At 39.3% G+C, this 24872-nt stretch overlaps 1 long non-coding RNA gene across 1 annotated transcript; it reads right to left on the minus strand.

The window, feature by feature from the left end:
* Positions 1 to 15452: 15452 nt before the first annotated feature.
* LOC136872609 (uncharacterized) lies at positions 15453 to 24793 on the minus strand. Its single transcript, XR_010859962.2, has 2 exons — positions 24627 to 24793; positions 15453 to 15647 (listed from the first exon to the last, which is right to left on the minus strand). It is a non-coding gene; the product is annotated as an uncharacterized lncRNA (long non-coding RNA).
* Between the last annotated feature and the right edge of the window lie 79 nt (positions 24794 to 24872).

Here is a 24872-nt window from a genome sequence, read left to right on the forward strand (position 1 = left end):
ATACGATCAATAGAAAGTAGAGGTCACAAGCTATAATTTGTGTGTTTTCACGTCGCTGAAAGATTCCGATTACCGGACCTTCAAATTCAGCAGGGGCATAATTTACCTCCCCCTGATCATTTTGTCCGGAGGCTATAAGTAGAGCCAGGACCTGGATACAGTATCTCATTGTCATTTGTGTAGCTCCGGTACTAACACGTTAGGAGTGAACTTGGATATCAGTTTATGAAGAGTTATGTCATAGAAGAAAAACACATCAGTGCGATGAAAGATATCGCGGAATAAGCCGTGTGGTACCAGAAAATACACATCATTAGTGAATAGAAGCCTTATTTTAATATTTAACGCTCTAATGGTTAACAACAGTCAGTTGCAGCTCATGGTGCAATCATCAATGAAAGGGCAAACGCATTTTACGAGTGAGTGACATTCAATAAAATTAAATAACTGTTCCTGACAAATTTTAGCGTTTGCATACTCCATGGACACTCGTGTTGATTGACTGTGTGATTAATGGGGAAATGAACAGTGATTTCTACAAACTTGCCACTATTTGCATTGATCCATTTAAAATTATCGGCGTATAGTGCCGGCAGTAAATCCCTTCTGAAAGTACATAAACAGTGTTCAATAACTAATTTCCCATTTTTGCCTTATGTTCGTGAGTGGTCGTCGAACCCAAGATTTGGAGCCTACAAGAGTCGCGCCTAAGTGCCTGCACTTATTTCTACAGGGAACGTCCAGAGACTCAACTAAGAAGACCACAGTTCGTGACTTGGATCGTGGTAGTAAGGAGAGGAACCAAGGACTATCAGAGAGAAGACCGTTCATCATGAACCTAATATGTGCCTCGAGATGACGGCAAACCATACGCAGCATGTGATAAGTACATATTTTGAATATATAAACCACGAGATTTGCATGCCGGTAGCATTTTTTATTTTGTAAATATTAAAAATGTATAATTAATCATTAAAAATGTAGGGAACACCATACGTGTGTGACTGGGAAAGATTTATTATTTTAGTTAGGATTTTAAAATGATTTAAAAATAATCATTGATATTTAGCAAGTCTATTTGCACGAATTATTATATAGATCCCCTTAAATTCGTAGTGTATATGAAGCACGTATTTGGGAAGAATAGCGATTTAGCTAAACTTATAATTTATTCGTAATGTTATTATCTGGTAAAGATTTTTATAGTAGTTTGAATATAAACTGTATGTTCGCTTCAGGGTGGTTGAGGTATTATAAATCCTGTATGATAATAGTTGATCATTAAAGATGTCCCAGACCGAGATATTTTGCGAATTATAAAGATATGCGAGAAGAATTAAATAACATGTAATAATGGAGTCTTCTCAGTGATTTAATAAATCGGATTTTGAGATGCGGTGGTATGATATGGAAGGGTGAAGCTGTAACATGTTGTGTTGTTGGAATGATAAAAGATAATAATAATTGTGGCTGTTGTGATTTATTGAGTTGGGCTGAATATATAGCCAAATAATGAATAATAAGAAGTAATGGCTCTCAAATGAATACGTACTTAAGAATAAGCCGAGATGATATATAAAAGAAAGAAAAAGAAAAAGAAAAAGAAAGAAAAAAAGAAAGAAAGAAAGAAAGAAAGAAAGAAAGAAAGAAAGAAAGAAAGAAAGAAAGAAAGAATTACGATTTCAGTGTGTCACACTGTCACCTGGTCACACAGCTGTTGTCATGATTGACAGGTTTATTTGGGTGGACTTAGGGTTGGAGGAATGCTTGTCGTTTTCCAGCAGGCTAATGTTTACTGGCGAGAACCTTTTCATTCACCAGAGCAGTCTCAATTCCATTCTAATGATACGTTTTAAGTAATGTGGATAATTTTCTGATTTTGCGAAGGATAAATCCCTTCCCATGTTATGCATTGAATTAACTCGTGATTGGAGTTTAAAATTTTTTACCCTGGAAGCAGAAGTACCTGTGTTCGACACGTGTTGGAGTGAAGAATTTAACCAGATACCATGGCTTGGTTAAGCCATAATCTTCGAGATTTATTGTATGATATAAGTTTGATATGTTTTATGTAATGTGTTTATGTGTTTTATTTCCCAAAGTGTTCTATGGTGATGGGTTCGATTCCAGCGTTGGTTGATTTTTTTAAAATTTAATTTGTTAGGTAAACCCAGGATACACGTATGTGTTCAGTGTAAATATATAATTGTTGTGGTCAAATGGACCATGTGTTTGATATACGGCGATGCAATCTCGTGTTCTAAATAAAACGTACTTATATTTTTTTAAACCATGACAAGAATGTAATCGAATAATTTGAGGTATGCCGAGGACTAACTACAACTATGAATAAACTACAAGGACACGAAAGCATACTATATATAATTGTTGCATTATTCTTGACTGTTTCTTGTTCATATGTTGTAGTATGGCACCATCTCGTGTGATTTATCAGTATAAATAAAATGTTTAGCAAATAATATTTTAACGAAGACTCTTCTCATTTAATAAATTTAGTGTGTTCCTCTCACGTGATAGAATCCTACTTTCGTTATATTTTATCTAGTGCCTATTTTTCTTTTTCGAACATTCCATTGCCCGTATGCTATGAGTTCAGCCGGTAACGAAATGAAAGTAGAGAGGACGAGACTTCAAACCTGGTAAGTGACTTCTGGAGGTTCTCATCCAACTATTCCATCTATGCATTTGTTTGTGAAACCAAATTATGTAATAGTTGCCCTTAATGACCCAGCAATATGGGTACACCATTCTTCTCATTTTAATTAGGTATGTTGTAGTTATTCATCGTCTTCCCCCGTAGCGTAACGGTTAATGTCGCTACCTGCCGTCCTCGGGGGCCCGGGTTCGATTCCCGGTACTGCCAAAAATTAAAAAATGGCAGGAGGGCTGGTATGTGGTTGAAATGGTACATGCAGCTCACCTCCACTGGGGGTGTGTCTGAAAAGAGCTGCACCACCTCGGGATGAGGACACGAGTTTACTTTAAAGTTATTTATCCATTTAATGCTTCACTATTCCCCCATGTACACCTAGTTGATAAAATTTCATGTAGTGACAGTTTAACCCAATTAGTGACTTCATGATAGTTGGCAACACTAAATCTAGCAGCTTCACAAGTTCAGTAAAGTCTACCCAACATACACATAAACTCAGCAAATAAGTCTATTTATAGAAGTATTGGCTTTCTTACATAAACAAATAAAATAACATAAATATTAATATTTATACTCTTTGCTAATGTGGAGAAAAAATTTCATTCGACTGAACACAATTTATATGCTACTCTAACAAAAAAGTTGGGGCATATATGCTGGAATAAAAAAGTTTATAACGCATGGTGTCATTTCATCAAATCAAAAGGGAATTTTTCATATTCCTTAAATCATGCTAAATAAAGATAAAATCTAGAAAATATGTGCAAGTACCAAACTACTGTATATCACAGCTGCGACTGAAAATATTGTTGACAATGTTGTAGAAGAAGTACTGCCTCGCGGCAGATATATCATTAAGAGCAATAATTCTTTGATTGAAATTCGCACGATATTGAACCTTAGATAACTGAACTTTACAGGCCAGAGTTCTAGCCTGAAATATTTCACACGATATTTTGGATACCACACAATGATTGCAAGAAATGTTCATTTTCTTCTGGCGATTTTCCTGAAGAGCAATTCAGTAAATTAATGGAATTCTATGGAAAATATTTCGATATAATACGACTTAAATCAGAATTGAGGGCAATGTTCACTTCCGAACTCTTCGAAGATAAGACTGCGGCTTAAATACGGAAGTTCCTATTGACCACGGGTCTTCCTGAGCTTTATAAATTGTGCACATTGGTTAAACTATTCCCGCTACATCATCTGTAGAACGCTCTTTCTGTGCCCTAGAGCGAATAAAATCCTTCGTCCACATTTCTCAAAATCAGTCATCTCTCTGCATTAGGAATTATATCTTCAGGGAAGGATCGTCTCGTTGAGTTTAGAGCACGTGAGGTGTTCTACAATGACGTCACGAAGGAATTCTGGAAAAGCAATCGCAGGGTCGACTTCACCTACACGTAATTATGCTGAGTAGAATTGGAATTTACTAAATACATTGTGCTACTGCATGGTTACTAGTTGCATGCCTCCGTGGAGAATCCAGGACACGCTACTGGAGGAATGCGTCCTGAATATAACTTTTCAGGTGTACCGAGTGGTCAGTGGTGGAGCAGGGAGTTCGAAAACCACATTGGTACGCGGACAAAAGTCCTCTTTTCTCCAACCACCACACAAGCCGGCGATTCACCGTGACATCGGATTGAAGGATATTAAAATACCGTAAACCCTTCACATATTTTACCTTGAAAAACCGAGTCCACCCTTTCACTCTTAAGTCTACCTCCACTATTTTTCGCCACCAACATGGTTCAATCATCCTCGCGAGACCATCGGAAGAGCTGTTGATACGAGAATCCGCAGACCCGTTCACGGAAGGTAAGTAATACGGCTGAGGAAACGATCACATTGGCCACATGGCACTACACTATCTTCAGCCTGTCTGGTTGGGCAGCAGTCGTCTGGGGAGGACAAGGCCTTTTAATGGGCAATATGCGTCACGGATGTTTATATAGTCGTATATGTTACTTCTTTATTCACCTTAAATGACCAAGGAGGGTGAACAGCTTCATCCTTCTTAACGTAAACTTCGTTGATGATGATGATGATGATGCTTGTTGTTTAAAGGGGCCTAACATCGAGGTCATCGACCCCTAATGGTACGAAATGAAAGAACAAAAATGTCAAATTCATCCACTGACCAAAAAAAATAATAATGTCGTCATGAAGAATGAATGGATAGACATGAACCCAACAAAAAACAAAACAAAAAGAATCAAGGAAACAAACAAACAAATTACAGTCGATCAGACTCAAACAAAGATCATACATAATTGATTACTGACCAAGAGACCACTCATAAAGTACGATGATGCTTGATGTCGAAAGGGGTGCAAAATCCATGTCTAAGGCCCCACAGAATGGTACATGTCGCGAGTCAAGTAGAACCATGGTATTGGCATGTTGGGGTACTAATCAAAAGTAGCGAAACTCACGGTGTTCCACGCAAGACGGTACTACTCACAAGTATTGTACTTCGTACAGGTAACGCAGACCTATGGTGTTTCTCACACAATGGCGCCACTCAGAGCCAACGCAAACCAATGAGTTTCCTCACCTAGGTGTACTAGGCACGGATGCCGGTCCCACGGGCCCCGTGGTGTTCCTCACAGAGTGGATACTAATCAAAGGCAACGCAGACCCACGGTGTCGCTCATATAGTGGTACAACTCACAGGCTACGCCCAGACCCGCGGTGTTGCTCACATGGGTACGACGCACGGGTACTGGAAACCCCCAGGCCACGCTCATGACTACTACTAAACACAAACCCATTTCGTACAGAACATAGTGGTACAACTCGCAAGTACAGGCAACCCATGGTGTTCCCCGCGTGATGGTACGAATCAAAAGTAGTTTCATGGTTCTAATTCAATCATCCCTTGGTCGCCCCTTTTAGTCGCCTCTCACGACAGGCAGGGGATACCGTGGGTGTATTATTCGTCAGCCTCCCCCACCCACAGGGGGTGTGTGTTTGGTCCGCGAGAGGTATTTTATTTCCCTCAAGTCCGCCGGCAAGCCGGTTAGGACCTCCCTATCCGCCACCTGGGACGCGCCACGTGGGAGTATCACCTCTCCCTCTGCTACGCCTGCGTAGCAGGTTCGTGGAACGTAAACTTCATCTAGCGTGCATTTCGGCCTTTATAAAATAATGTATGGAATATCCTTTCGTTTTCAAAATTCATCTGTTGAACACATAATTTGTTTATTTCATTTATTTTTTGTTTACACTCAGTTTGTTAAGAGAAAATATTGATTTCCCCTTGAACCAACAATCACCAACATTCCGGAGTCAAAAATGGCAATTTTAATGTCTATAATGCTTATTTTAACCATTAGCTCCTACTTATTAATAAATGCCTATTTAAGTGCCTAAACGGTTATTTTTCATTTTTGTTAATATCAGACCGGTAGAGAGTAACAGGCCACTTATGATCGTCGGGACAAACAGCAGACGATGTGGTACTCATTATGTTCTGTCAGATCCAGCATGACCAAACATATGGAAACTTTCTGCGACGAATAGAGAAGGCGTGAGCCCGTGACACCGCGTTGAGTTTTCTTGGACGGTGTTGGAGGGTGGTTTTGTTTTATACAGAGTGGTGAGATTTCGGTACACTGTAATCTATCATATTATGAGCTAATGCCAGTGAAGGCTCTGGAGATTATGCGCAGTGTAGAAACTGGCCTGGATGTAATTCGTGCAAATATGGGTAAACAGAAATTAGATCAATTACAAACTGTCACTTCGAAATAGAGTGAAATTCTTATTTAACACTGTTCATGAAATTTTAATGATGCCCATTTTATACTCATTTTAGCATTTTACTGTCTATATAAATTGTCCTCAGCTTAATAGTGAGAACTCAGAGGAACCTGATCGCCCCGCCGGTAAGGAGAGATTGAAATATTTTTCACCTCTTTTGGCAGACAGGTGACATCCTAGGAGATTTAAATCACTATCTAGTTCCGTAGATTATCAGCTTTACCCGATGAATAGAGACGGATTATGTGTCCAGACTCCTTCTACGGCATGCTCCTCTTCCTCTGTGGTTGGTTTGTTCAATTAGGCGCAAGTATTTAACTCTGTCTACACAAGATCATGTGTATAGTTCTGGGGTACTCTCTCTGTGCGTGAGGGCAGTAGAAAACATTAACCGTATCCCCTGACTGTCGCATGAGACGACTAAAATAGGGACAGGGTCTCTAAATTTTGGAGTGTGGGTTAGCGATCACGGTTCCCCTAGCTGAATCCGGCATTGCTTCTACGTACTTACGTCAATCTCTTCACTTTCATCTTTCATAACCGACCTCTCTTCGACAACTCTTATTCTCTTGTGATCCAGACGGTTTTAGGTTTGTAAGGCACAGGGAGTCCTTCATTTTCATGTCTTTCAAGGCTCTCACCTTCCTTCTGCCGATACCTTCAGTTTTCGCGTATCGGACCTCTTCCAATTTTCCCTCCGATTACTGTTAATAGAGGATGGTTCCTAAGCTGTACTTTTAAAACAATAATCACCACCACCACTACCTTTCCGCATACAGTTATACAGTGCAGCTTTTGTAGAAGTTATACATTTTTGAAGAGTTTGTTTAAAATTTGAAAGGTGGACCTGTAACTAACTTTCCGTACCTACCTGTGTATTTGTCGAGTCTGGGGGACTCTTTCATCATACAAGTCCAAGGCATGACCACGTTGGATATTGCTTAACTGTGAGTATTGTAATTGCTGCTCTTCTACCGTACCAGTGTTACGGGAAGCGACGCTCTCACTGTGTCCCAGCGTAGATGAGGCCGGGAGTTATCTCACAACTTCCGTGGTGTATATTGGTCAACCATCGAGGGGTTAACCATGTTCGATATTCTTTAACTGTTGTTGTAAGACAGACTGAATCGATTTTCTCCAGTTAGATTTAAAAGTTGCATCCACCTCGGTAGCCGCTTAATTTCACAATGAGACTGCTTACGAGTTGTAAAGCCGGTGCCATCGCATCTGTCTAGTGTAATTGTGAAGGTGGTGTGATATGTTGGCCTAGCAAACTGCTCTGGGTGGGGAATACGTTAAGGAGGGTGCTTGAACCTGTCAGAATATGAGTGTCAGTTAAGAAACAAGAAATGCGAGGAAACGTGAGGAAACTAAGTTCACCCTTGACCGTGGATATCCTTAGACATAGTCGTGATCGAAAGGGAACGGGAAGTGGCCAAGAGCGGTCGATCGAGAAAACTGAAAACGCTAGGTTCGGTGTATTTGTTCCGCGAGGATAATTCAACAGATGTGAGCCTATAGGAGAAAGGATAGATTTGGATAGGAATGGTGAATGTTAGTAGGACTTGAACCCGATTCTCCTCAGGTTTTAGTGGGCACGAAACAGCCGAGAGCTAAAAAATAACATGTTAACTTGTCTCACGAATGAGACATTCTGTGATCTCTGAAAGATACTGACTGCACAGTTTAATTTAAGCAACAGAATTGAGGACACCTGTGTTGTTCATTATTTACACTCTCTTTCTCATTAAGCCGCGGTAATTGAAACCTGTGAGGATTGCTGAGTCCTTCTCCTAAAATGAAAGGTAATATTGTAGTTGTCACGCTTATCCCCCGGTCCTTGTTTAATAAAGCAAGATGAAGAAAAGACTGAAGACTATGACAATCAATCTCAGGGAATGAGAGAGTGATGATGACCTTGGGGATGTTTTGAAACATCACACAGATTGCACGTCGTTAGACGGCAACCAATCTTCTCAGAAAATCACAAAGATCTCTACAATACTATTATAAGCGATTGGTCATGTGTGTTAAAAAAAATTCCGTAACGTGGCTACAACTCTTTCAAATAACATAATAATGACCTCTGTAGCAAGAACTTACAACGTAATGGACTTCTTGCATGTGTGTTTGTTATCAATAATAATAATCATAAAATATAATAACAGTTACATTAGTTAGGCCCTTCCGTCTATTTTAAATTGCCGCCGATCTCCTACTGTGGTGTAAGCTGTTCCCAACCTACTGAATTTTCTTGTACTGCAGAAGTTTTACTCTTTGGGCCGCGATATATATGATTTATTTTAACTGCAAAGTTAGAGACACGTGTCCAAATCTTACAATTTTCTAGCGCTACGTAGTGTTCAGAAACTCTAACTACCATCGAGAATGTTTGTATTTTGAAGTTGGGCACTTGGTCAACATTCAATTGTTTATTTGGCTTTCTGGAGTAATCTATACTATGATTAAACTGATCCGCCAGTGATATCAAAATCTTGTCAACCTGTCTTCTACCGCTTTTCCTACAGCTGTGGGGTCGCGGGTGCGAACTGTGTAGCACATGTGATTTGGCCCTGTTATACGGCCGGATACCCTTCCTGACGCCAACCCTATATGTAGGGATGCAATCACTATTGCTTGTTTCTGTGTTGGTAGTGTAGTGTGTTGTCTGAATATGAAGATGAAAGTGTTGGAACAAACACAAACACCCATCTCCGAGCCAGAAGAATTAATCGGTTACGATTAAAATCACCGACCCGTTCGAAAATCGAACCCGGTACCCTCTGAAGCGTAGGCCTCAACGCTGACCATTCAGCCAATGAGTCGGACAGTCAATCTATCAAAACTAATTTTTATTAGTTCCTTCTGGAACTCGCTGCTAGTCTCCTATAAAAGAAATGTATTTTTTGAGCCAAGGACCTGGCTGCAGTATATCACTGAGTGTGATACGTAACTGAAAAATCTCCTTAGAGGAGATACTGGGGGGCGGGACCTGGCAAATCGGCATTAAAGGTGGCTTAAACAAGGTATGGAAGAATTTTAAACTTACAAATTTTCTGCATAGGGAAGATTCCAACGCTTCCCTTTACCATGCAACTGTTAGGTCGTCCGGATTTTTTAAATTTTAATGTAGGGTTTTCTCTTTATAAACTTAATTTAAATGTAAGTTTCTTTAGCCAGTCTTCTGACTTTTATATTTCTTCCTTAATGGGAAATTGGCAAAATATAAAGACGCTAGAGTGGTTCCCCTAAGGCCCTTCTAGTTGCATTTTCATTTCGGGCGACTAACTTTTCCTATTTTTGCTAAATTCATCATCTCCTTTCGGCTCTTAAATTTTTCTTCTCTTAGTCACCTTCTAGCATGGCTTAGTCTCTGTGTCATCGAGCCTCATGCCCAATTAGGTGTTTATAGTTTTACTAAGTCAATGTTTCAGTCCCCATTCTCATTTTGTTCTCGGCCTTAAGAGTACAACCTTCCTTTTTGGTCTATTTTGTGGCCGTGTAGTTTGGACCTTATGCCTTTGATTACTTTGGAATACTTTGATCCTATTTCGAGGGTACCAAAGGTATTAAATTAGTAACTTATTACAGCAGAGTGCGTTGCTGCCTCAAGCGTTTGTGGTGTCAGACTGCCGACATTAAAGTAATCTACTGGTTGAATAATTGGCGTTTTTTAAAACTAATTGTAAATTTAGCTTCCGGGTTCGAGACCCGTGCTACGTAAATTGTTCCAGAAGCTATGGCTTCTTTCTCTGAAGTGTACCTTCCCGCATATATAAAGGAGAGCTTACCATTTATAAAATGTACATTTTTGAGATCTTCGGTTCAGAAGTCTTTGTCTGCTTCTTTCGATATGGAATTTTCATCCCTAAAAGTTGTAGATTTTCTGAGCTTACGAGCTACATATTGTAAGTTTTCTGATCATATGAGCTTCTCTTGTGTAAATAAAAGAGCTTCGGATCTTAAGGTAATAATTTCCTTGGTTATACGGTTGTTCCTGTTGTTTTAAAATATCAATCCATAGGAAAACAAATTTTAAAAAGTTTTTCATTGATTTTTGTTAACAGTACTTAAAACTTGATTTATGCTTTGTCTAGCCATTCATCCCGCACGCTTCTTTCCCTCTCTGGACCACGGAAATCACCGTAATAATAATAATAATAATAATAATAATAATAATAATAATAATAATAATAATAACATAGCGCTTCAGCCCTCCAAACGATGTTGGCATCATGCGCTCTAACGTTATCATACAGTAACACTGAGTTTTCTCCAGGTTGCATTACGTGAAGGATCACAAGTCCACTAACATATAGTCAATGAACTGTCGCGCATTTAAAGGTCCATTGCGAATAATCAGAGGTTTGCATTACGTATGAACACTTTCGAGGGTACCAAAGGTATTAAATTAGTAACTCATACTATAACTATAAGGACCTGGCTGCAGTATATTACTGAGTGTGATACGTAACTGAAAAATCTCCTTAGAGGAGATACTGGGGGGGCGGGACCTGGCAAATCGGCATTAAAGGTGGCTGTTATCGCTCACACTATAACAGATCCACTTCCATAAGCAACGGAAGAGTGTACAGTAGTCGGATAAAATCTCCCCCCCCCCCCAATGCCTTCTCCGCACTTGTTGACTATCTGAACAATCAATCATTCAATACTGATCTGCATTTAGGGCAGTCGTTCAGGTGCCAGATTCCCTATCCGTTGTTTTCCTAGCCTCAAATAACTTCAAAGAAATTGGAAATTTATTGAACATCTCCCTTGTTAAGTTATTCCAATCCCTAACTCCCCTTCCTATAAATGAATATTTGCCCCAATTAGTCCTCTTGAATTCCAACTTTATCTTCATATTGTGATCTTTCCTACTTTTAAAGACACCACTCAAACTTATTCGTCTACTGATGTCATTCCACGCCATCTCTCCGCTGACAGCTCGGAACATTCCACTTAATCGAACAGTTCGTCTCCCTTCTCCCAAGTCTTCCCAGCCCAAACTTTGCAACAATTTTGTAACGCTACTCTTTTGTCGGATATCGCCCAGAAGAAATCGAGCTGCTTTTCTTTCGATTTTTTCCAGTTATTGAATCAAGTAATCCTGGTGAGGGTCCCATACACTGGAACCATACTCTAGTTGGGGTCTTACCAGAGACAAATATGCCCTCTCCTGTACATCCTTACTAAAACCCCTAAACACCCTCATAACCATGTGCAGAGATCTGTACCCCTTATTTACAATCCCATTTATGTGATTACCCCAGTGAAGACCTTTCCTTATATTAACACATAGATACTTACAATGACCCCCGAAATGAACTTTCACCCCATCAACGCAGTAATTAAAACTGAGAGGACTTTCCCTATTTGTGAAACTCACAACCTGACTTTTAACCCCGTTTATCATCATACTATTGCCTACTGTCCATCTCACAACATTATCGAGGTCATTTTGCAGTTTCTCACAACCTTGTAACTTATTTATTATTCTATATAGAATAGCATCACCGGGCGAGTTGGCCGTGTGGTCAGGGGCACGCGCCTGTGAGCTTACATCCGGGAGATAGTAGGTTCGAATCCCACTGTCCGCAGCCCTGAAGGTGGTTTTCCGTGGTTTTCCATTTTCACACCAGGCAAATCCTGGGGCTGTACCTTAATTAAGGCCACGGCCGCTTCCTTCCAACTCCTAGGCCTTTCCTATCCCATCGTCGCCATAAGACCTACCTGTGTCGGTTCGACGTAAAGCAACTAGCAAAAAAAAAAAAAAAAAAAAAAGCAGAAAAACATCATCTGCTAAAAGCCTGATCTTTGATTCCACTTCTTTACTCATATCATTTATACATGTAGGAAAACATAAAGACCCAATATTACTGCCTTGAGGAATTTCCCTTTTAATTATTACAGGGTCAGGTTAAGCTTTGTCTACTTTAATTGTCTGAGATCTATTTCCTAGAAATATAGCAACCCATTCAGTCACTCTTTTGTCTAGTCCAATTGCACTCATTTTTGCCAGTAGTCTCCCATGATCCAGCCTATCAAATGCTTTGGACAGGTCATTCGCGTTACAGTCCATTTGACCTCCTGAATCCAAGATATCTGGTATATCTTGCTGGAATTCTACAAGTTGAGATTCAGTGGAATAACCCTTCCTAAACCTGAACTCCCTTCTATTGAACCAGTTATTAATTTCACAAACATGTCTAATATAATCAGAACGAATGCCTCCCCAAAGCTTGCATGCAACGCATGTCAAACTGACTGGCCTGTAAATTTCAGCTTTATGTCTATCACCCTTTCCTTTACACACAGGGGCTACTATAGCAACTTTCCATTCATTTCGTACGGCTCCTTCATGCAAACAATAATCAAATAGGTATTTCAGATATGGTAGCAAATCCCAACCCACTGTCTTTAGTATAACCCCGGAAATCTTATCAATTCCAGCTGCTTTTCTAGTTTTCAACTTTTGTATCTTATTGTAAATGTCGTTGTTATCATACGTAAATTTTAATATTTCTTTAGCATTAGTCACCTCGTATATCTGGACATTATCCTTGTAACCAACAATCTTTACATACTGCTGACTGAATACTTCTGCCTTTTTGAAGATCCTCACATACACACTCCCCTGGTTCATAAATGATTCCTGGAAAGTCCTTCTTGGAACCTGTTTCTGCCTTACAGTACGATATAACGCAAAACACTATTGATGTGAGAACAGCACAGGACGTCATTGTCTTAGCTGCCAGTGCAAATGATCTCTAGAAAACTGCTGCATCCGGCCAAGATGTCTTTCACTGCAGATACTTGAGCAGGTCGTCGGGATCTGGTACTGGCCTCTCGAAGACTGTTTCTCACTGCCCCGCCACTAACTCGTACTCCAGTAGCCTACTGTAGGTCGACCTCTAGTGATTGCACTGTAACTTGAAACGCGGGTTCTGAGAGCTTGCAGACGCACGAAACGTTCCTGCCCTGGAGTTTTATTTTCTTTTGGCAGCCGTGTGAGGGCGCGCGACACTTCCAGTCTCATGGAAACGTTTCCACACGTAGCAAATCTTATTCTATTGAACAACCACTATCATTCTGACAACGTACTTTAGGGAGTAAGCCTTCTTGAAGCAGTGTAAGTTCACGAGAGGCTTCATTCGAGGATAAAACTACTCTTCCCTTTGCCTACCTCACTCTGCACGAGCAGCCATGACTTGTATAAGCACTACAGTTTACACAGGCCAATCTTTGCTACACTTTACACAGGCCAACCTTTGCATCCACGCTAAATTAAGGCACTCGTAGGCCTACCTTTCGACTGACTGCCACCGCTCAACATTCGGATGTCAGTGGAGTCCTCTGTTACGCAAACAGGACATGTTATTGCCGTAATAGTACAATTCTTATCCCACTATGCAATCGTACAATGTAGTTGAGAAAATCTAAAGACGTTACTTAATTTGTTTTTTGAGTGGTTTATTTTCTGTTCTTTAACTCGGAAGGTATACGTATATAGTATTTTAAAATATCAAATGCCATGAAATTAATGCGTATATTCACACTGCTGAAGCACTGAATTTAAAGCAAAGGACCACATCCTGTTCAGCCATATTTTTATGACGATGCTACCAACGTAAATAAGGAAACTATTTCAACAAATTATTCTCTGTCGCTAAGTTTTGGAAACATAGAGCTCTCGAGAGTTAAAAAAAAATGAAGTGACTTTAGCTATAGTTTATTAAAAAGCAAGAACTTGTTCCTGAAACGAGTTAATAAAAGATGAGCAAATTTAATCAGGCAACTAAATTTCTTTGTGATGTGACAATTTAAAGATGTCAACTTGTTTGATTTATAGCGTCCCATCTCCGCATGACTCACTACTTAGGTGATCCGAAGGCAGCTTAATGTAAACCCTTTCTGTTTAATTTCCAGACGATAGTTTCAGTGTATGTTTTTCTGATTAGACACACAAAAATATTGTTTTCATTATCTACCACAGTTCTGTTCGATTCGTAACCCGCAAAGTATTGAAATAATTTCAAAATACTGTACGTCGTCGTCTAAACATGACAGAATGAAGTGGTCTGCAAAACTGTATAAGTACATCCTTTGTAAACTAAGTGAAAGGTAAATGTTTCCATCGAGTACGATAGTAGTTCCATTCTACTCTAGACACCATGCATTTCCGTTTGATATCACGACAGAATAGTCAGCAAAGCTCCTTGCTAAAACATTCTCAACATTGTTTCATTGTACAGTACGCTGTGTCTGGTTTCAAATGTTCATTTAAATGTACCGGTATTTTATTTGTGCTTGATTTTAAATTTCTTCTGTGTTCAGGAAGGAATTGAAAATATTAAAAACAAGTAGGCTAATGAAAACTACTTAGTACAAAAGTTAAGGATTTTAAATCAATTTATCGAAACTACAATGCAGCAGATGCAGTATCTAGGTCTAACTTCCACACGTGCATTGTCCGAAAAGTAAAAACTGACTTTTACAGATTTACCGTTCTTTCTCAATATAATTTCAATTTTAACGTTAATGTCTAACCAAACTGCGAATTTTATCAAAACATTTAGGTTCATATGTACATAGTCTCAGAAAATTTACAGTTAATAAAGTCATTGTTTTGGGTGATAATAATCATGATGCCATTCATTGGTAATCAGTGACAAGTTCACAAAATGTACGCAATCTTGCGCATATAAACACGTGCAAATAAGTGACTCGAAAATAATCCGAGGATACTCTGATAAAACGAAGCATTATTCGAATATTAATAAACTGCTTTATCTCCCCAGGTATGTAGGAGATTTTTAAAATGTTATATATTGTGTTTGACAGACCGAGAAAATGAAGTATTTTAAAGCAAGTCGACATTATATAGTATGACTTCCAACTTAACAAATAGTTAAGTTCCGTTCTAACTGTGAACAGTCTTAATTGGGGTAGGATAGGTTGTTGACAACTGTTATTATTTAATTATAAATGAGAACAAACGGTGTATGTTGTATCACTACATTTTATTTCAAGATAACTCTACAGTGCACTACAATGATGCATAGGAAACGTTGATTTTGACGCTATGGAACTCTCCTCTCAGATGTGGCAAACACGTTCGGTCCTCATGGTCCCACCTACTGCACCTACTCTGGGGCTCAGCTAGGCCACACAGTAGTAACAGCACCAGTAGTAGTAACTGGAAGAATAAGAAACTCTGTCATTACCACTGATAGGAATTCAGTTTATTTCTTTAAGTAAATAATAATAATAATAATAATAATAATAATAATAATAATAATAATAATAATAATAATAATAATAATAATAATTGGTGAGGACATAAGCCCGTTCGCGTCTTAATCCATACTGCAGGAATATTCAGCGTGAGATGGGCACAACTCACTCTACAGCAGCGATAGAGCAGTTGTCGCATGACTCACAATCAGCTGTTCAGTGTAATAAAAATAATAATGTTATATGCCTTTTTTCTGGCGAGATGTAGTGTTTACAGTGAACTATGTCTTCTGGTATGTGCTAGAATAAATTTGTTTCGTTCATTGACCTGTCTCTGTCTCATCCTTGGCTTTAACAATATAAACGTGACTGAGGTATGATTGATGCTAGTAATACCATTCTTTATGCAGCCAGTCCCTGTTATGCATGGTGTGAAACTATCGCTCATAGGTTCGGTTGGTGCACGCATTTCAGTGGCCTTGGCAGACTGACATGCAATAGCAACTTCTGGATCGGTGAGGAAAGCAACTGGAAACTACCTCACTTCTCATTTCCCTAGTACACCTCTTCATTGACGCCTAGGCTATTTATGACAGCTGTTGGCGGAGCTGTGGACGATCAAACCAGCCTTCGGGGTGAATACCCAAAAAAACCACACACACACACACACACACACACACACACGCACACACACACACACACACACACACACACACACAAACTAACGTTATTAACTTTACGTCCCACTTAACTACTTTTACGGTTTTCGAAGACGTCGAGGTGCTGGAATTTATTCCCGCAGCAATTATTTTACGTGCCAGTAAATCTACCGACACGAGGCTGTTCAGCGTGTACATGACTGTCGATGACCTCACTAGTATCTGCTGCAGTTTTCTTTAAACAAGTTTACTACAATGCAAACCGACTTATATTTCCATAGTTTATTAAAAAAAAGTTGATACTGACAGAAAATGTACTTATAAATCTTACGAATATACAAAAATATACAATATGATTCTTGTTTAGGTCAATAATTTTAAAAAAGTACATTAAAATGTACACATCTTGGAAGTTCTCCCCTACTGAATAAAATATAAGCTATCTCCTGTTACATATAAACTAGTATTCGGGAGATAGTGAGTTCGAGCCACACTGTCGGCAGTCCTGAAGGTGGTTTTCAGTGGTTTCCCAGTTTTACACCAGAAAAATGCTTGGGCTGTACCTTAATTAAGGCCACGGCCGCTTCTTTCCCACTCCGAGTCCTTTCCCCCGTCCTCGCCATAAGACCTAACTGTGTCGGTGCGACGGTAAAGCAACTTTCAAACATATCAACAAAATTGTCTATACTGTCAGAGTAGTGTTCGTGAGTTAAACTAAGTCACGCACTACCAGAAAAAAAATATCCACACAACACGCATAGCATTGAAAATATGAGGCACAATTATTAGCCTTGACACTGCTGATACCGAGACACGTTGTTCATCCGAGCATATTGTGAAGCTGTTTGGAGAATTGTCTTGCGTCTGGAGTCCCACCACTTTCTACTTACTGTTTGTAGTCTTGTAGGTAGCTTATGAATGATGTCAGAGATAGCTTGTCAGTAGCGCAGATACCTCACAGTGAGCCATGTTTGAGTGGGTCCGTGAGAACGTCGAGAACACTGCCCGATGTACTGTACATCACTAGGGTTCCTGGATCCCGTTAATCTGTGGAGCGTTGCACTGAGCCAACTAGTGAGTCTGTGAAGCTGTTTATCAACTATCAGCATTTATTACATAACGGGGATCAATTACGTGCCGAAACTTATTTTCTTCTATTGGAAGCAACTCATAAAAATTTCTAGCTAGCGACTTTCCATTCCAGAGGGATAAAAATAGTTTAAAAGGTTTTCCAAATATTAGTCCATTTGTAGTTTGGATATTTTCCTATGATGTGAGGTGCATTATCATGTTTCTCTAGCAGTTGATAATAGGCTAGCATTTGTACCCGTTCTTTCGCAGTGGATCACATATTTCCTTCAGGAATTTATGTGGCTCTATTCAAACGTTTGATGGGATATGTTAAAATGATATTTTCCTGCGAAGGCGCGCGAGAGTAACGTGAAATATGATGAAGCTGAACAAAGTTGAGAGCGAATGAGGTCGATTTTCGAATTTATTGTACGGTACAGATCCTGGTCCGAAGTTGTGCGAAATTCTCCGTGGTTCACAGGTTGCATACTGTACCTCTGACCACTGGCATGGCGATCTGACGTTGATGATACTGAACCCTTGCACTTACCATTCCATCGTTGATCGGCCACAGCTGCTGCAATAGAGCCATATCGAACTCTTAAATCTTGGAGTCGTAGCGAGTATACTTCGATCACGATCTTGACCAAACGATGGGGTTCAGAAGAGAGCCTAACTCCTTGAAATGAGGAGCAAATATGTGCTTACTAACTTTTATTGAATTATCAAAATGCAAAAAATTATGTTATAAAATCAATCATCAGAAAAGGAAAGTTTAATTATTTGACATTTAAACGCAGTCACATTGTATTGCGTGAGTGTGATCCCTTTTACATTTATCGAAGAACATTCTTCGGAGGAAGGTAGATAATATCACAAATTAGTGGACTGCGAAAACTAGAAAAACGAAAATAAAACCTGAAAATCGGACTCCTTTTGATCCAAACGATAACTGAGAATTAATCCACATGATCCGTGGAAAATATGACCTTCAACAAATAGAATTTCAGATTTACATTTAATTAAGGTTATCCACCAATCAGATACCCTGTCGGATATGGGAACACCCGCCGAATGGACCCTTAATCGAACCAAATTGACTGTCAGTTGCTTTGGATAGGTTGCGAAATACTACTGGAAAGCATGGTGTTCACTACAAGTTAAGAGCAGCAGTGATAATTAAAAATAAAATTCCACCATGTATTGTCATCGCGTGACACCTTTAAGTTATGGAATAATCCCGATGCCGAAGCATGCATCAACCAAACAACTGTTCAGAAGGAACCAACAACAAATCGATCCGAGAGGATCTTACGTTACGTCGTTCTGAAGGATCAACAGTGCGAAATGCAGTAAAAACTTATCCATCATGCATCCGCTGCGCCAATTTTCTTGAAATCTATTCCACCAACTCAGACAGAATTATAATTCACTCTGGTGTTAATTTTATATTTTTTTCATACTCGCAACGGGCGTAATCAATTTATTTCTGACATGTGACTTCGCGGGCTTTCTTCAGAAATGACCTCAGCACGTGTCGCAAATCCGCGAGTAGGGACGCCAACTTTCCTCCAGGCTTAATTGCATTTAAATTCACCCTGTGGATTCTGTCTCCATGTAATGTTTATTAATAATTTCGATCCTTTATTCCTGGATTAACCATGTTTCCAAAATCTCTCGTTATGAAGGATTTTCCAAAATGGCTAATTTAATCAGTACTCGATATCAACCGAAGTGTCCCGGCATTTCACCAGAGGGTGGCTCGCTCGTCACGGCGAGTTCTGTTCCCACGGAGGGTGCGAGACTCTTGAAATAAAACATGGCTACTCTCAAAAGTTCTCACGGAACTTGAAGTAAAAATACAAATGTTCGTGATCATCTGCGTTATTATCCGTCGTACGATGAATACTTACATGGTATAAAGGAACGGAAATAACATATTCTTAAACGTTTGTTATATACAATCTTTCGATGGACGTAATGTTATCGAAAATACCTGAGAATAATCTTCCTATAAATACCAACTCCATCTCATTACCATGACATCATATGCACCTGATAATACAATCCTGAGTGAGCGGATTCCAAATACACAGTTTGTTTGAAACAAGTCCAGCATTCTTCCACTTCTAGGAATATTCAAAGAGATAGGTAACCAGACAGACTGACACCAAAGTAGAAAAAGTCTACAGCATGTTTCCTCGTTGTTCAGTTACATTGGCTGGGGTTACTCGTAATTTTCAAGTCGAGCGTAATATTATGCATGCGCTGAATTCCTCCTGTTATGGATCCTTCAAATAACTAGGTCTGCGAGGGTGTCCGCCACTGGCTGCAGAGCATGTAGCCCGTAGAAAATAGTAAATTTCTCCGTCATTTTAAGAGTAAGCGAAGTTATGTATATAACAAAACAAAATGAAAGGACGTTTCACATATAGTCTACAGATTTAAAAATAATCAATAGTGTAAGAGAAAATTAAAAAAACAAACCTCTTTTGGTCTTCCTATAAACCCCCGTCTATTTAGAGATATCAAATGATATGCATATTGAAACCTGCTCCTGAATAAGTAGACTCTAAATAATTATGAAGTTTGGTCGAGATAAAATCAATAGTGTAAGAAAACAATTGAAAAACACTCTTCTGGTCTTCCCTCCACTCCACTGAAACACAACAGCAGGCAGTGATTTGCGCTCTGGCACAACAAATACGGCGAGTTTGCCAATTTTAATCGCTCACCCTAAAGTAACAAATTAACCTATTTTTTCGAAACGGAAAATTTTCTCCGCCAATCCGAATTCGCCATTGTTCTTTATATAACACTAAGAGCATCCCTGATTCTTGTTGTCGGTATAATTTAGATACACCCTGTATAGGCCGTGAGATCCAAGGAGCAAGACACGTACTGCAATAGAGTTCTAAGTGGTGGTGGCGGTGGTGATTATTGTTTTAAGAGGAAGTACAGACAGGCAACCATCCTCTATATAACATTAATCAGAGAGAAAAAATTGGAAGGGATCCTTCAAAAAATGAAGGTATCGGCCAAAGAAATACAAGGGCCACGAAGGGCGTGAAAGTTAAAGAATCCCTAGGCCTCGGAAACCTAATAAGAGTTGGTCAAGGAAGGTCGGATAGGATAGATGAAAGTGAGAAGCTTTGCACAAGCAAGTGGAACCAATGCTAGGATTCATCTAAGGGACCCGTGGTCACCAACCCACGGTCCAAATCGTAGAGCCCCTCGGACCCCTTTTAGTCGCCTCTTACGACAGGCAGGGGATACCGTCTGTGTTATTCTATCTATCTCCAGACCTATCGCTCACACTAAATGTCAGCGATGTTCGTCGCAGAATTGTAAGGGTTCCGCTGCCTGTAATTTCGTTTATTTTGTAAATTTTTCAGATATTTATCCGGTTTAGATCAACTGAAGACCGTATCAGTGGTTTTATTTTAGCTTTCGCGTATGTGTGCCTGTCCGTCCGTTCCACCATCACGGCCAAACGGCTGGATAGATTTCGAACAAACTTCATATTTAGAGTATACTCATCCAGGAGCAGGTTTAGATATGCATATAATATAATAATCACTGAATAGACTGGAGGTTTATAGGAAAACCAGAAAAAAGGTTTTTCAGTTTTCTCTTATACTATTATGTAAAATCCGAAGACTGTATGTGAAACTTCTCTTCGTTTTAAACAACATTTTTAAGTACATAATTTCGCTTCAAATGATGGAGAAAATTACTATTTTCTGCAGGTTTCATGCTCTGCATTGAGTGGCGGACACCCGCGCAGACCGACAACGAATCTACCTGTTACCATGGCAACGTCTCTGGCTGCTTGCCAGCAGGGAAGTAACGTAATGCCATTTTCGTCATTATTCCTGTAAACTCGTGGTTGTTCGTTGGGTAGAAAGCGAGATAGACTTCAAGTTGCCATTCTGCGGAATATTTGCGGAATACCGTTGGATATTACAATCGTTTTCGAATAGCTCTAAGAGTAGTTGTTCATATTTTAACAGAAGGCGGAATGTAGCCCATTATTTCACTCCGTAAGGTGTTTTGTGGGATTTGCCATACTTTTTACTTTATTTCTCTTATGTAGTTCCGTTTTCTGCTTTAATTTCCTGCCTCTGCCTTGCCTCTGTAGGCTTAAGTAATGACACCATAAGTTATCTTCTTATCTAAGAATTCCTGCGCCTAAATTTCTCCTCTGTTACCGTTTTCATAAATCCGTAACTCATTTCATCACAATTTAGTGGGGGACATTTCATCTTTGCAATACATCCACTTTGCTTTTAGTTTCAGACAGAGCTGCATAGGTATGTATGTTGGGTATTCAGCCCGAAGGCTGGTTTGATCCTCTGCAACTCCGCCAACAGCTGTCATAAATAGCCTAGGAGTCACTGAAGAGGCGTACTAGGGAAATGGGGAGTGAGGTAGTTTCCCGTTGCTTTCCTCACCGAGCCAGCCGTTGCTATTACATATCATTCTGCCAAGCCCACTGAAATGCATGCATCAACCGACCCTATGAGCGATATTTTCACACCATTCATAACAGGGACTGGCTGCATAAGCAATGGTATTACTAGCATCACTCATACCTCAGTCACTTTCATATTGTCAAAGCCAAGGATGAGACTGAGACAGGTCAATGAAAGTAACAAATTTGATATAGCCCATACCAGAAGACATAATGCACTGTAAACACTACATCTCGCCAGTAAAGGCACATAGAAAATTAATTAATGAATTAAGATGGGAGTATGAACGTGCTAAAGAAAAGGGGATCAGAGAAACCTGCAGCAAAATAGAACAGTTGGAAAGTGAAGGTAAATATGACATGATGTACCAAGAAGCGAGGGAGTTAATATTCAAGGATAAAAAGAATGGAAGTGGAATGACTGAGATTAAAACATTGGATGGACAGTTAGTAAGTGAGCCCGAAAAAGTTAAGGAACGATGGAAAGAGTACATAGAATGGTTATATGATTGAAACAGCAGACCAGATGACAATATGTAGTATACATTTGGAAAAGGAAAATGAAATAAATGAGGATCGGATTGGTTTCAGTATATCAGAAGAGGAAATAGAGGCAACTATTAGGGAAATGGATAATGGTAAGGCAATTGGTGTAGTTGAAACACCAGTTAACTACTCAAAGCACTGCAGGGGAAAGGAAAGAATATATTTGTAAAACTTTGTCAAGAAATATACTTAAAATGGAAATGGCCTAAAGGTTTTCTTGAAAATATAATAATACCAATAGAAAAAAAAGGAAACATAGTAAGAAATGTGAAGAAGACAGGACACCAAGTTTAATTTCTCATGCAAATAAAATGTCATTAAGAGCAATAAACAGAATAATTTACAGACGAATGGAGAATTCAATTGGTGAAGAACAATATGGATTTACGCATGGAGCATTCACAAGAGATGCCATTGGTTTACTGAACGTCATAGGAGAAAGGTACATAGAGAAAAATAGAAATATATACACAGTCTTTATGGACTTAAGGAAGGCATTTGACAAAGTGAGGTGGAGATACTTAAAAAAAACATGGAGTGGAATGGAGAAAGAGAAGGCTGCTCAAGGAATTATATTGCAAACAAACAGCAAGAGTGATAATAAGAGGAGAATTAACAGAATAAATCAGACTGGGGAGAGGTGTTAGACAGGGTTGCTGCTTATCATCAACTTTGTTTAATATTTGCTTGGAGGAAATTATTTGTGAATGTTTGGATTGTAAAAGAGTTGTCAACGTTGGAGGTAAGACAGTAGAATGCATAATATTTGCTGATGATATGGCAGTAATAGTTGAAAATGTGAAGGACCTCCACAAAATGCTGAGAGAATTAAACAAAAAGTGTGAAGAGTATGGAATGAGCATAAATAAAAGAAAAATAAATTCATGATATTTGGAGGAAAAGTTGAAAAGGCGACGATCAGGATAGGGGGAGAAATTATTGAACAGATGAATAAGTTTAACTATCTTGGAAGTATTGTGACTGAAGACCTTCACTCTATAACATACATAAAAGCTCGAATTGCCTTAGCCAAGGAAAGCTTCAACAAGAAGAAAAAACTGTTTTGTGGCCCGCTGGGGAAAGTTCTGAGAAAGAAACTTGCAAGGTGTTACGTATGGAGTATAGTTCTATATGGCGCTGAAACATGGACATTAAGGAAGGAAGAACAGAGAAGAATAAAGGCACTTGAGATGTAGATTTGGAGAAGAATTGAAGGAGTAAGCTGTAAGCTGGGAAGACAGAATATCAAATGAGGTAGTCCTGAAGAGGGAGGGGGAAGTGAGGAGCATGCTGACCGTAATCCAAAAAAGGAAGAAAAATTGTATAGGGCATAATCTAAGACATAATACTGTACTACGAGTAGCAATGGAATGGATGACAAAAGGAAAACGAGGAAGGGGAAGGAAACTATATCAGTTGTTAGACAGCATTATAAGAAGAAAGGAAGATTATGCAGAGGTGAAAAAGGGCACAAGATCATGAGGTATTGAGGTCACAGCCATGGCTGGACCTGCCGGATGACAGAACAACCTATGATGATGATAATGATGATGATGATGATTTATAAGGAAAACTCCACATCTCCATTATGAATGGCAGTAGGCAAGTGAGCCTGCCGTTATAGTAGAAACTCCCGAACTCGGTTGTGGACTGCGGTAGGAAACGTGGTCTGCCATTTTCATCAAAACTTTCCAACGCCCCCTTTACATCGCAGACAAGGTATGGGGTCCTCCCAGGGGTGTTTTCCTGATAACACTAAGATACATGCAATTTAATATAATCTTGCTCACTGTGTGTTCAGCAATTTACGTAGAAATCCGTATACAATATGGAATATCGTAGCGAAACACGGGTACATACTTCGTTGCTATGGAAACGTGGACAGCGTGTGAGCAATAGTTTCAGTGTCGTTTGTTTTGTTTTGTCTGTTGGGTTGGCAGGTATTTGGAATTTCGTATAACGAACACATCACTGCTCTAGAAGCAATCACTTACCTTTCGGTATGTTGTTATTAGCCGTGCGGGGCCTTTAATGAACTAATACCCAATATAGTGAAAGGTTGTTATAAAAGTGAATACTATATATAGTAAAAATTTGGACTCAAGTGGATTAAGGAAGGAAGGGAAGTCGGACAAGAAAGAAAAAGGGACAAACCAAATAAATACTTTGGATCTTACACGTTGATGCTTACCAGCACACGGTCGTTGGCATCTTCACTCTCAGCTTGACTCTCCAACAGCTTGTTCGACATTTACTTGCCCACAGTCTTTATATACTGTTGTAAATGTCATAGGTAGAGATTAAGCGGAAGACTGATTTCCTTTAAATACATAAATAGCAATCACAATAACAGTCTTTTTCCAGTTTCAAGGTCTTTGAAGTGGACAGGAGAAATACTACTACGTAATTTATGAGAGAGATAGAGAAGAATATTTTT

Source organism: Anabrus simplex, chromosome 4 (genome assembly GCF_040414725.1).
Source record: "Anabrus simplex isolate iqAnaSimp1 chromosome 4, ASM4041472v1, whole genome shotgun sequence".
In the NCBI taxonomy this organism is placed as follows: domain Eukaryota; kingdom Metazoa; phylum Arthropoda; class Insecta; order Orthoptera; family Tettigoniidae; genus Anabrus; species Anabrus simplex.